The sequence below is a fragment of the Convolutriloba macropyga genome, chromosome 13 (assembly GCF_964194025.1).
Source record: "Convolutriloba macropyga chromosome 13, txConMacr16.3, whole genome shotgun sequence".
Taxonomy (NCBI): Eukaryota; Metazoa; Xenacoelomorpha; order Acoela; family Convolutidae; genus Convolutriloba; species Convolutriloba macropyga.
Genome location: NC_134480.1, coordinates 12,434,626 through 12,448,497, shown reverse-complemented (window position 1 = coordinate 12,448,497; position 13,872 = coordinate 12,434,626). Strand labels below are relative to the sequence as shown.

The 13,872-nt window shown below is 33.6% G+C and overlaps 1 protein-coding gene and 9 non-coding genes across 10 annotated transcripts in view; all 10 read right to left on the bottom strand.

Annotated features, from left to right (window-relative positions):
* LOC142351596 (xaa-Pro aminopeptidase ApepP-like) overlaps nucleotides 1-13,872 on the bottom strand; it is a 702,879-nt gene that overhangs the window by 228,458 nt on the left and 460,549 nt on the right. The gene's annotated exons all lie outside the window — the stretch shown is intronic.
* On the bottom strand, nucleotides 93-166 carry Trnan-guu (transfer RNA asparagine (anticodon GUU)). The gene has a single exon. It is a non-coding gene; the product is annotated as a tRNA-Asn (tRNA).
* On the bottom strand, nucleotides 6,587-6,660 carry Trnan-guu (transfer RNA asparagine (anticodon GUU)). Its single transcript has one exon. It is a non-coding gene; the product is annotated as a tRNA-Asn (tRNA).
* Trnan-guu (transfer RNA asparagine (anticodon GUU)) lies at nucleotides 7,400-7,473 on the bottom strand. Its single transcript has one exon. It is a non-coding gene; the product is annotated as a tRNA-Asn (tRNA).
* On the bottom strand, nucleotides 8,212-8,285 carry Trnak-cuu (transfer RNA lysine (anticodon CUU)). The gene has a single exon. It is a non-coding gene; the product is annotated as a tRNA-Lys (tRNA).
* On the bottom strand, nucleotides 9,019-9,092 carry Trnan-guu (transfer RNA asparagine (anticodon GUU)). The gene has a single exon. It is a non-coding gene; the product is annotated as a tRNA-Asn (tRNA).
* Nucleotides 9,831-9,904, bottom strand: Trnan-guu (transfer RNA asparagine (anticodon GUU)). Its single transcript has one exon. It is a non-coding gene; the product is annotated as a tRNA-Asn (tRNA).
* Nucleotides 10,642-10,715, bottom strand: Trnan-guu (transfer RNA asparagine (anticodon GUU)). The gene has a single exon. It is a non-coding gene; the product is annotated as a tRNA-Asn (tRNA).
* Trnan-guu (transfer RNA asparagine (anticodon GUU)) lies at nucleotides 12,266-12,339 on the bottom strand. Its single transcript has one exon. It is a non-coding gene; the product is annotated as a tRNA-Asn (tRNA).
* On the bottom strand, nucleotides 13,079-13,152 carry Trnan-guu (transfer RNA asparagine (anticodon GUU)). The gene has a single exon. It is a non-coding gene; the product is annotated as a tRNA-Asn (tRNA).

Genomic DNA, 13,872 nt, shown 5'->3' with positions numbered 1-13,872 from the left:
TCATAATCTGTGATATTGCATTTTTAGTAACGAAGACATTAATTGATGTGCATCCTATTCATAAACAAAAAGATCATCTGATTCAATTTTTCCGCTTCTGGGTGGGCTTGAACCACCAACCTTTCGGTTAACAGCCGAACGCGCTAGCCAATTGCGCCACAGGAGCTGTGAAGTTCCCCAATGTGGCAAAATAACATTACTTAATCCTCCTCTGGAAGGAATTAACTATGATTAACTCAGCACAAAAAACTCAACAAGTTTGAGCCCAACCTTTCTCAACTTTTTCTACTGTGGCGACAAAAAACCTTTGACTAAAAAATAAAAAAAATCAAACCAAAATCTCCAGATGATTGCATGAAGAACAAATGAAGACCAAAAGATAAACAAAGTTAATTAAAAATTGCTTCAATTTGCGACAAATCGTAATCTTAAAATCCGGCTGTCCTTAACACAACGAATTTGCAATCGAACATCAAAGATTATAGAGCAATAGCCTGTAAAATTTTTTTTCATCCAACCAGCCACTCATAGCCAACTCTCATTGATATATTTTAAAAGATCAGTTTAATATAATCTCGAAAAAATGAAAATTTTAAATAAAATGAATTTTTGTTTTACTTTGAAATTAGGCGCTGCCAGAACCTATACTTTTAACAAAGAAAACAAAAAGCACGCCCAATATTCCAGATAAATCCATGAAAAGGAACTGAACATTGAAAAATTCTCTTTAGTTGAATGTAAAAGTCACAATCACGTAAACGTTGAATCAGCCTGTTTTTGGACTTCTTTTAAAGTCTGACAATAACAGAATCATAATCTGTGATATTGCATTTTTCAGTAACGAAGACATTAATTGATGTGAATCTTATTGATAAACAAAAATTTCCTCTGCTTAAATTCTCCGATTCTGGGTGCGCTTGAACCACCAACCTTTCGGTTAACAGCCGAACGCGCTAGCCAATTGCGCCACAGGAGCTGTGAATTTCCCTAATGTGGCAAAATAAGATTATTTAATCCTCCTCTGGAAGGAATGAATTATAATTAACTGAGCACAAAAATCTCAACAAGTTTGAGCCCAACCTTTCTCAACTTTTTCTACTGTGGCGACAAAAAACCTTTGACTAAAAAATAAAAAAAATCAAACCAAAATCTCCAGATGATTGCATGAAGAACAAATGAAGACCAAAAGATAAACAAAGTTAATTAAAAATTGCTTCAATTTGCGACAAATCGTAATCTTAAAATCCGCCTGCCCTTAATACAACGAATTTGCCATCGAACATTAAAGATTATAGAACAATAGCCTGTAAAAAGATTTTTCATCCAACCAGCCACTCATAGCCAACTCTCATTGATATATTTTAAAACATCAGTTTAATATAATCTCGAAAAAATGAAAAATATTTTTAAAAAGTGAATTTTTGTTTTACTTTAAAATTAGGCACTGCAAGAACCTAAACTTTTAACAAAGAAAACAAAAAGCACGCCCAATATTCCAGAAAAATCCATGAAAAGAAACTGAACATTGAAAAATTCTCTTTATTTGAATGTACAACTCACAATCACGTAAACGTTGAGTCAGCCTGTTTTTGGACTTCATTTAAAGTTTGACAATCACACAATCATAATCTGCAATATTGCATTTTTTAGTAACGAAAACATTATTTGATGTGCATCCTATTCATAAACAAAAAGATCATCTGCTTAAATTTTTCCGATTCTGGGTGCGCTTGAACCACCAACCTTTCGGTTAACAGCCGAACGCGCTAGCCAATTGCGCCACAGGAGCTGTGAACTTCCCTAATGTGGCAAAATAAGATTACTTAATCCTCCTCTGGAAGGAATGAATTATAATTAACTGAGCACAAAAAACTCAACAAGTTTGAGCCCAACCTGTCTCAACTTTTTCTACAGCGGCGACAAAAAACCTTTGACTAAAAGGTTAAAAAAAATCAAACCAAAATCTCGAGAAGATTGCATGAAGGACAAATGAAGACCAAAGGATAAACAAAGTTAATTGAAAATTGCTTCAATTTGCGACAAATCGTAATCTTCAAATTCGCCTGCCCTAAGTACAACGAATTTGCCATCGAACCTTGAAGATTATAGAACAATAGCCTGTTAAAAGATTTTTCATCCAACCAGACACTCATAGCGAACTCTCATTGATATATTTTAAAACATCAGTTTAATATAATCTCGAAAAAATGAAAAATATTTTTAAGGAGTGATTTTTTGTTTTACTTTAAAATTAGGCACTGCAAGAACCTATACTTTTAACAAAGAAAACAAAAAGCATGCCCAATATTCAAGAAAAATCCATGAAAAGAAACCGAACATTGAAAAATTCTCTTTATTTGAATGTACAAGTCACAATCACGTAAACGTTGAGTCAGCCTGGTTTTGGACTTCATTTAAAGTTTGACAATCACACAATCATAACCTGCGATATTGCATTTTTTAATAACGAAGACATTAATTGATGTGCATCCTATTCATAAACAAAAAGATCATCTGCTTCAATTTTTCCGATTCTGGGTAGGCTTGAACCACCAACCATTCGGTTAACAGCCGAACACGCTAGCCAATTGCTCCACTAGAGCTGTCAATTTCCTTAATGTGGCAAAATAAGATTACTTAATCCTCCTCTCCAAGGTATTAATTATGATTAACTCAGCACAAAAAACTCAACGAGTTTGAGCCCAACCTTTCTCAACTTTTTCTACTGCGGCGACAAAAAACCTTTGACTAAAAAACAAAAAAAAACAAACCAAAATCTCCAGATGATTGCATGAAGAACAAATGAAGACCAAAAGATAAACTAAGTTAATTAAAAATTGCTTCAATTTGCGACAAATCGTAATCTTAAAATCCGGCTGTCCTTAACACAACGAATTTGCAATCGAACATTAAAGATTATAGAGCAATAGCTTGTAAATTTTTTTTTCATCCAACCAGCCACTCATAGCCAACTCTCATTGATATATTTTAAAAGATCAGTTTAATATAATCTCGAAAAAATGAAAATTTTAAATAAAATGAATTTTTGTTTTACTTTGAAATTAGGCGCTGCCAGAACCTATACTTTTAACAAAGAAAACAAAAAGCACGCTCAATATTCCAGATAAATCCATAAAAAGGAACTGAACATTGAAAAATTCTCTTTAGTTGAATGTAAAAGTCACAATCACGTAAACGTTGAATCAGCCTGTTTTTGGACTTCTTTTAAAGTCTGACAATAACAGAATCATAATCCGTGATATTGCATTTTTCAGTAACGAAGACATTAATTGATGTGAATCTTATTGATAAACAAAAATATCCTCTGCTTAAATTTTTCCGATTCTGGGTGCGCTTGAACCACCAACCTTTCGGTTAACAGCCCAACGCGCTAGCCAATTGCGCCACAGGAGCTGTGAACTTCCCTAATGTGGCAAAATAAGATTATTTAATCCTCCTCTGGAAGGAATGAATTATAATTAACTGAGCACAAAAATCTCAACAAGTTTGAGCCCAACCTGTCTCAACTTTTTCTACTGCGGCGACAAAAAACCTTTGTCTAAAAAGTAAAAAAAAATCAAACCAAAATCTCCAGAAGATTGCATGAAGAACAAATGAAGACCAAAAGATAAACAAAGTTAATTAAAAATTGCTTCAATTTGTAACAAATCGTAATCTTAAAATCCGGCTGTCCTTAACACAACGAATTTGCAATCGAACATTAAAGATTATAGAGCAATAGCTTGTAAATTTTTTTTCATCCAACCAGCCACTCATAGCCAACTCTCATTGATATATTTTAAAAGATCAGTTTAATATAATCTCGAAAAAATGAAAATTTTAAATAAAATGAATTTTTGTTTTACTTTGAAATTAGGCGCTGCCAGAACCTATACTTTTAACAAAGAAAACAAAAAGCACGCCCAATATTCCAGATAAATCCATAAAAAGGAACTGAACATTGAAAAATTCTCTTTAGTTGAATGTAAAAGTCACAATCACGTAAACGTTGAATCAGCCTGTTTTTGGACTTCTTTTAAAGTCTGACAACAACAGAATCATAATCCGTGATATTGCATTTTTCAGTAACGAAGACATTAATTGATGTGAATCTTATTGATAAACAAAAATATCCTCTGCTTAAATTTTTCCGATTCTGGGTGCGCTTGAACCACCAACCTTTCGGTTAACAGCCGAACGCGCTAGCCAATTGCGCCACAGGAGCTGTGAACTTCCCTAATGTGGCAAAATAAGATTATTTAATCCTCCTCTGGAAGGAATGAATTATAATTAACTGAGCACAAAAATCTCAACAAGTTTGAGCCCAACCTGTCTCAACTTTTTCTACTGCGGCGACAAAAAACCTTTGTCTAAAAAGTAAAAAAAATCAAACCAAAATCTACAGAAGATTGCATGAAGAACAAATGAAGACCAAAAGATAAACAAAGTTAATTGAAAATTGCTTCAATTTGCGACAAATCGTAATCTTAAAATCAGCCTGCCCTTAATACAACGAATTTGCCATCGAACATTAAAGATTATAGAACAATAGCCTGTAAAAAGATTTTTCATCCAACCAGCCACTCATAGCCAACTCTCATTGATATATTTTAAAACATCAGTTTAATATAATCTCGAAAAAATGAAAAATAATTTTGAGAAATGAATTTTTGTTTTAATTTAAAATTAGGCACTGCAAGGCACTTTTAACAAAGAAAACAAAAAGCACGCCCAATATTCCAGAAAAATCCATGAAAAGAAACTGAACATTGAAAAATTCTCTTTATTTGAATGTACAAGTCACAATCACGTAAACGTTGAGTCAGCCTGTTTTTGGACTTCATTTAAAGTTTGACAATCACAAAATCATAATCTGCGATATTGCATTTTTTAGTAACGAAAACATTATTTGATATGCATCCTATTCATAAACAAAAAGATCATCTGCTTAAATTTTTCCGATTCTGGGTGCGCTTGAACCACCAACCTTTCGGTTAACAGCCGAACGCGCTAGCCAATTGCGCCACAGGAGCTGTGAACTTCCCTAATGTGGCAAAATAAGATTACTTAATCCTCCTCTGGAAGGAATGAATTATAATTAACTGAGCACAAAAAACTCAACAAGTTTGAGCCCAACCTGTCTCAACTTTTTCTACAGCGGCGACAAAAAACCTTTGACTAAAAAGTTAAAAAAAATCAAACCAAAATCTCGAGAAGATTGCATGAAGAACAAATGAAGACCAAAGGATAAACAAAGTTAATTGAAAATTGCTTCAATTTGCGGCAAATCGTAATCTTCAAATTCGCCTGCCCTTAATACAACGAATTTGCCATCGAACATTAAAGATTATAGAACAGTAGCCTGTAAAAAGATTTTTCATCCAACCAGCCACTCATAGCCAACTCTCATTGATATATTTTAAAACATCAGTTTAATATAATCTCGAAAAATGAAAAAAAATTTTGAGAAGTGAATTTTTGTTTTAATTTAAAATTAGGCACTGCAAGAACCTATACTTTTAACAAAGAAAACAAAAGGCACGCCCAATATTCCAGAAAAATCCATGAAAAGAAATTGAACATTGAAAAATTCTCTTTATTTGAATGTACAAGTCACAATCACGTAAACGTTGAGTCAGCCTGTTTTTGGACTTCATTTAAAGTTTGACAATCACACAATCATAATCTGCGATATTGCATTTTTTAGTAACAAAAACATTATTTGATGTGCATCCTATTCATAAACAAAAAGATCGTCTGCTTAAATTTTTCCGATTCTGGGTGCGCTTGAACCACCAACCTTTCGGTTAACAGCCGAACGCGCTAGCCAATTGCGCCACAGGAGCTGTGAACTTCCCTAATGTGGCAAATTAAGATTACTTAATCCTCCTCTGGAAGGAATGAATTATAATTAACTGAGCACAAAAAACTCAACAAGTTTGAGCCCAACCTGTCTCAACTTTTTCTACAGCGGCGACAAAAAACCTTTGACTAAAAAGTTTAAAAAAATCAAACCAAAATCTCGAGAAGATTGCATGAAGAACAAATGAAGACCAAAGGATAAACAAAGTTAATTGAAAATTGCTTCAATTTGCGACAAATCGTAATCTTCAAATTCGCCTGCCCTTAAAACAACGAATTTGCCATCGAACATTAAAGATTATAGAACAATAGCCTGTAAAAAGATTTTTCATCCAACCAGCCACTCATAGCCAACTCTCATTGATATATTTTAAAACATCAGTTTAATATAATCTCGAAAAAATGAAAAATAATTTTGAGAAGTGAATTTTTGTTTTAATTTAAAATTAGGCACTGCAAGAACCTATACTTTTAACAAAGAAAACAAAAAGCACGCCCAATATTCCAGAAAAATCGATGAAAAGAAATTGAACATTGAAAAATTCTCTTTATTTGAATGTACAAGTCACAATCACGTAAACGTTGAGTCAGCCTGTTTTTGGACTTCTTTTAAAGTTTGACAATCACACAATCATAATCTGTGATATTGCATTTTTTAGTAACGAAGACTTTAATTGATGTGCATCCTATTCATAAACAAAAAGATCATCTGCTTCAGTTTTTCCGCTTCTGTGTGGACTTGAACCACCAAACTTTCGGTTAACAGCCGAACGCGCTAGCCAATTGCGCCACAGGAGCTGTGAAGTTCCACAATGTGGCAAAATAACATTACTTAATCCTCCTCTGGAAGGAATTAATTATGATTAACTCAGCACAAAAAACTCAACAAGTTTGAGCCCAACCTTTCTCAACTTTTTCTACTGCGGCCACAAAAAACCTTTGACTAAAAAGTAAAAAAAAATCAAACCAAAATCTTCAGATGATTGCATGAAGAACAAATGAAGACCACAAGATAAACGAAGTTAATTGGAAATTGCTTCAATTTGCGACAAATCGTAATCTTAAAATCCGGCTGTCCTTAACACAACGAACTTGCCATCGAACATTAAAGATTATAGAGCAATAGCCTGCAAAAATATTTTTCACCGAACCAGCCACTCATAGCCAACTCTCATTGATATAAATTAAAAGATCAGTTAAACATAATCTCGAAAAAAGCAAAAATATTTTTAAAAAAAGAATTTTTGTTTTCTTTAAAATTAGGCACTGCAAGAACCTATACTTTTAACAAAGAAAACAAAAAGTACACCCAATATTCCAGATAAATCCATGAAAAGAAATTGAACATTGAAAAATTCTCTTTATTTGAATGTACAAGTCACAATCACGTAAACGTTGAGTCAGCCTGTTTTTGGACTTCTTTAAAAGTTTGACAATCACACAATCATAATCTGTGATATTGCATTCTTTAGTAACGAAGACTTTAATTGATGTGCATCCTATTCATAAACAAAAAGATCATCTGCATCAGTTTTTCCGCTTCTGGGTGGGCTTGAACCACCAACCTTTCGGTTAACAGCCAAACGCGCTAGCCAATTGCGCCACAGGAGCTGTGAAGTTCCACAATGTGGCAAAATAACATTACTTAATCCTCCTCTGGAAGGAATTAATTATGATTAACTCAGCACAAAAAACTCAACAAGTTTGAGCCCAACCTTTCTCAACTTTTTCTACTGCGGCCACAAAAAACCTTTGACTAAAAAGTAAAAAAAAATCAAACCAAAATCTCCAGATTATTGCATGAAGAACAAATGAAGACCACAAGATAAACGAAGTTGATTGGAAATTGCTTCAATTTGCGACAAATCGTAATCTTAAAATCCGGCTGTCCTTAACACAACGAACTTGCCATCGAACATTAAAGATTATAGAGCAATAGCCTGCGAAAATATTTTTCACCAAAACAGCCACTCATAGCCAACTCTCATTGATATAGTTTAAAAGATCAGTTAAACATAATCTCGAAAAAAGCAAAAATATTTTTAAAAAAAAGAATTTTTGTTTTCTTTGAAATTAGGCACTGCAAGAAGCTATACTTTTAACAAAGAAAACAAAAAGTACACCCAATATTCCAGATAAATCCATGAAAAGAAACTGAACATTGAAAAATTCTCTTTATTTGAATGTACAAGTCACAATCACGTAAACGATGAGTCAGCCTGTTTTTGGAGTTCTTTCAAAGTTTGACAATGACAATCATAATCTGTGATATTGCATTTTTTAGCAACGAAGACATTAATTGATGTGCATCCTATCGATAAACAAAAAGATCATCTGCTTAAATTTTTCCGCTTCTGGGTGGGCTTGAACCACCAACTTTTCAGTTAAGAGCCGAACGCGCTAGCCAATTGCGCCACAGGAGCTGTGAATTTCCCTAAGGTGGCAAAATAAGGTTATTTAATCCTCCTCTGGAAGGAATTAATTATGATTAACTCAGCACAAAAAACTCAACGAGTTTGAGCTCAACCTTTCTCAGCTTGTTCTACAGCGGCGACAAAAAACCTTTGACTAAAAAGCTAAAAAAAATCAAACCAAAATCTCGAGAAGATTGCATGAAGAACAAATGAAGACCAAAGGATAAACAAAGTTAATTGAAAATTGCTTCAATTTGCGACAAATCGTAATCTTCAAATTCGCCTGCCCTTAATACAACGAATTTGCCATCGAACATTAAAGATTATAGAACAATAGCCTGTAAAAAGATTTTCATCCAACCAGCCACTCATAGCCAACTCTCATTGATATATTTTAAAACATCAGTTTAATATAATCTCGAAAAAATGAAAAATAATTTTGAGAAATGAATTTTTGTTTTAATTTAAAATTAGGCACTGCAAGGCACTTTTAACAAAGAAAACAAAAAGCACGCCCAATATTCCAGAAAAATCCGTGAAAAGAAATTGAACATTGAAAAATTCTCTTTATTTGAATGTACAAGTCACAATCACGTAAACGTTGAGTCAGCCTGTTTTTGGACTTTATTTAAAGTTTGACAATCACACAATCATAATCTGTGATATTGCATTTTTAGTAACGAAGATATTAATTGATGTGCATCCTATTCATAAACAAAAAGATCATCTGATTCAATTTTTCCGCTTCTGGGTGGGCTTGAACCACCAACCTTTCGGTTAACAGCCGAACGCGCTAGCCAATTGCGCCACAGGAGCTGTGAAGTTCCCCAATGTGGCAAAATAACATTACTTAATCCTCCTCTGGAAGGAATTAACTATGATTAACTCAGAACAAGAAACTCAACAAGTTTGAGCCCAACCTTTCTCAACTTTTTCTACTGTGGCGACAAAAAACCTTTGACTAAAAAGTAAAACAAATCAAACCAAAATCTCCAGATGATTGCATGAAGAACAAATGAAGACCAAAAGATAAACGAAGTTAATTAAAAATTGCTTCAATTTGCGACAAATCGTAATCTTAAAATCCGGCTGTCCTTAACACAACGAATTTGCAATCGAACATTAAAGATTATAGAGCAATAGCTTGTAAATTTTTTTTTCATCCAACCAGCCACTCATAGCCAACTCTCATTGATATATTTTAAAAGATCAGTTAAGCATAATCTTGAAAAAAGCAAAAATATTTTTAAAAAAAGAATTTTTGTTTTCTTTGAAATTAGGCACTGCCAGAACCTATACTTTTAACAAAGAAAACAAAAAGTACACCCAATATTCCAGACAAATCCATGAAAAGAAACTGAACATTGAAAAATTATCTTTATTTGAATGTACAAGTCACAACCACGTAAACGTTGAGTCAGCCTGTTTTTGGACTTCTTTTAAAGTTTGACAATCACACAATCATAATCTGTGATATTGCATTTTTTAGTAACGAAGACTTTAATTGATGTGCATCCTATTCATAAACAAAAAGATCATCTGCTTCAGTTTTTCCGCTTCTGGGTGGGCTTGAACCACCAACCTTTCGGTTAACAGCCGAACGCGCTAGCCAATTGCGCCACAGGAGCTGTGAAGTTCCACAATGTGGCAAAATAACATTACTTAATCCTCCTCTGGAAGGAATTAATTATGATTAACTCAGCACAAAAAACTCAACAAGTTTGAGCCCAACCTTTCTCAACTTTTTCTACTGCGGCCACAAAAAACCTTTGACTAAAAAGTAAAAAAATCAAACCAAAATCTCCAGATGATTGCATGAAGAACAAATGAAGACCACAAGATAAACGAAGTTAATTGGAAATTGCTTCAATTTGCGACAAATCGTAATCTTAAAATCCGGCTGTCCTTAACACAACGAACTTGCCATCGAACATTAAAGATTATAGAGCAATAGCCTGCGAAAATATTTTTCACCGAACCAGCCACTCATAGCCAACTCTCATTGATATAGTTTAAAAGATCAGTTAAACATAATCTCGAAAAAAGCAAAAATATTTTTAAAAAAAGAATTTTTGTTTTCTTTGAAATTAGGCACTGCAAGAAGCTATACTTTTAACAAAGAAAACAAAAAGTACACCCAATATTCCAGATAAATCCATGAAAAGAAACTGAACATTGAAAAATTCTCTTTATTTGAATGTACAAGTCACAATCACGTAAACGTTGAGTCAGCCTGGTTTTGGACTTCTTTAAAAGTTTGACAATCACACAATCATAATCTGTGATATTGCATTCTTTAGTAACGAAGACTTTAATTGATGTGCATCCTATTCATAAACAAAAAGATCATCTGCTTCAGTTTTTCCGCTTCTGGGTGGGCTTGAACCACCAACCTTTCGGTTAACAGCCAAACGCGCTAGCCAATTGCGCCACAGGAGCTGTGAAGTTCCACAATGTGGCAAAATAACATTACTTAATCCTCCTCTGGAAGGAATTAATTATGATTAACTCAGGACAAAAAACTCAACAAGTTTGAGCCCAACCTTTCTCAACTTTTTCTACTGCGGCCACAAAAAACCTTTGACTAAAAAGTAAAAAAAATCAAACCAAAATCTCCAGATGATTGCATGAAGAACAAATGAAGACCACAAGATAAACGAAGTTAATTGGAAATTGCTTCAATTTGCGACAAATCGTAATCTTAAAATCCGGCTGTCCTTAACACAACGAACTTGCCATCGAACATTAAAGATTATAGAGCAATAGCCTGCGAAAATATTTTTCACCAAACCAGCCACTCATAGCCAACTCTCATTGATATAGTTTAAAAGATCAGTTAAACATAATCTCGAGAAAAGCAAAAATATTTTTTAAAAAAGAATTTTTGTTTTCTTTGAAATTAGGCACTGCAAGAACCTATACTTTTAACAAAGAAAACAAAAAGTACACCCAATATTCCAGATAAATCCATGAAAAGAAACTGAACATTGAAAAATTCTCTTTATTTGAATGTACAAGTGACAAACACGTAAACGTTGAGTCAGCCTGTTTTTGGACTTCTTTTAAAGTTTGACAATGACACAACCATAATCTGTGATATTGCATTTTTTAGTAACAAAGACATTAATTGATGTGCATCCTATTGATAAACAAAAAGATCATCTGCTTCAATTTTTCCGCTTTTGGGTGGGCTTGACCCACCAACCTTTCGGATAACAGCCGAACGCGCTAGCCAATTGCGCCACAGGAGCTGTGAAGTTCCACAATGTGGCAAAATAACATTACTTAATCCTCCTCTGGAAGGAATTAATTATGATTAACTCAGCACAAAAAACTCAACAAGTTTGAGCCCAACCTCTCTCAACTTTTTCTACTGCGGCCACAAAAAACCTTTGACTAAAAGGTAAAAAAAATCAAACCAAAATCTCCAGATGATTGCATGAAGAACAAATGAAGACCAAAAGATAAACGAAGTTGATTGGAAAATGCTTCAATTTGCGACAAATCGTAATCTTAAAATCCGGCTGTCCTTAACACAACGAAATTGCCATCGAACATTAAAGATTATAGAGCGATAGCCTGTGAAAATATTTTTCACCCAACCAGCCACTCATAGCCAACTCTCATGGATATAGTTTAAAAGATCAGTTAAACATAATCTCGAAAAAAGCAAAAATATTTTTAAAAAAAGAATTTTTGTTTTCTTTGAAATTAGGCACTGCAAGAAGCTATACTTTTAACAAAGAAAACAAAAAGTACACCCAATATTCCAGATAAATCCATGAAAAGAAACTGAACATTGAAAAATTCTCTTTATTTGAATGTACAAGACACAATCACGTAAACGTTGAGTCAGCCTGTTTTTGGACTTCTTTAAAAGTTTGACAATCACACAATCATAATCTGTGATATTGCATTCTTTAGTAACGAAGACTTTAATTGATTTGCATCCTATTCATAAACAAAAAGATCATCTGCTTCAGTTTTTCCGCTTCTGGGTGGGCTTGAACCACCAACCTTTCGGTTAACAGCCGAACGCGCTAGCCAATTGCGCCACAGGAGCTGTGAAGTTCCACAATGTGGCAAAATAACATTACTTAATCCTCCTCTGGAAGGAATTAATTATGATTAACTCAGCACAAAAAACTCAACAAGTTTGAGCCCAACCTTTCTCAACTTTTTCTACTGCGGCCACAAAAAACCTTTGACTAAAAAGTAAAAAAAAATCAAACCAAAATCTCCAGATGATTGCATGAAGAACAAATGAAGACCACAAGATAAACGAAGTGAATTGGAAATTGCTTCAATTTGCGACAAATCGTAATCTTAAAATCCGGCTCTCCTTAACACAACGAACTTGCCATCGAATATTAAAGATTATAGAGCAATAGCCTGCAAAAATATTTTTCACCAAACCAGCCACTCATAGCCAACTCTAATTAATATAGTTTAAAAGATCAGTTAAACATAATCTCGAAAAAAGCAAAAATATTTTTAAAAAAAGAATTTTTGTTTTCTTTGAAATTAGGCACTGCAAGAAGCTATACTTTTAACAAAGAAAACAAAAAGTACACCCAATATTCCAGATAAATCCATGAAAAGAAACTGAACATTGAAAAAGTCTCTTTATTTGAATGTACAAGTCACAATCACGTAAACGTTGAGTCAGCCTGTTTTTGGACTTCTTTTAAAGTTTGACAATCACACAATCATAATCTGTGATATTGCATTTTTTAGTAACGAAGACACTAATTGATGTGCATCCAATTCATAAACAAAAAGATTATCTGCTTCAGTTTTTCCGCTTCTGGGTGGGCTTGAACCACCAACCTTTCGGTTAACAGCCGAACGCGCTAGCCAATTGCGCCACAGGAGCTGTGAAGTTCCATAATGTGGCAAAATAACATTACTTAATCCTCCTCTGGAAGGAATCAATTATGATTAACTCAGCACAAAAAACTCAACAAATTTGAACCCAACCTTTCTCAACTTTTTCTACTGCGGCCACAAAAAACCTTTGACTAAAAAGTAAAAAAAAATCAAACCAAAATCTCCAGATGATTGCATGAAGAACAAATGCAGACCACAAGATAAACGAAGTGAATTGGAAATTGCTTCAATTTGCGACAGATCGTAATCTTAAAATCCGGCTCTCCTTAACACAACGAACTTGCCATCGAATATTAAAGATTATAGAGCAATAGCCTGCGAAAATATTTTTCACTAAACCAGCCACTCATAGCCAACTCTAATTAATATAGTTTAAAAGATCAGTTAAACATAATCTCGAAAAAAGCAAAAAAAAATTAAAAAAAAGAATTTTTGTTTTCTTTGAAATTAGGCACTGCAAGAACCTATACTTTTAACAAAGAAAACAAAAAGTACACCCAATATTCCAGATAAATCCATGAAAAGAAACTGAACATTGAAAAATTCTCTTTATTTGAATGTACAAGTCACAATCACGTAAACGTTGAGTCAGCCTGTTTTTGGACTTCTTTAAAAGTTTGACAATCACACAATCATAATCTGTGATATTGCATTTTTTAGTAACGAAGACATTAATTGATGTGCATCCAATTCATAAACAAAAAGA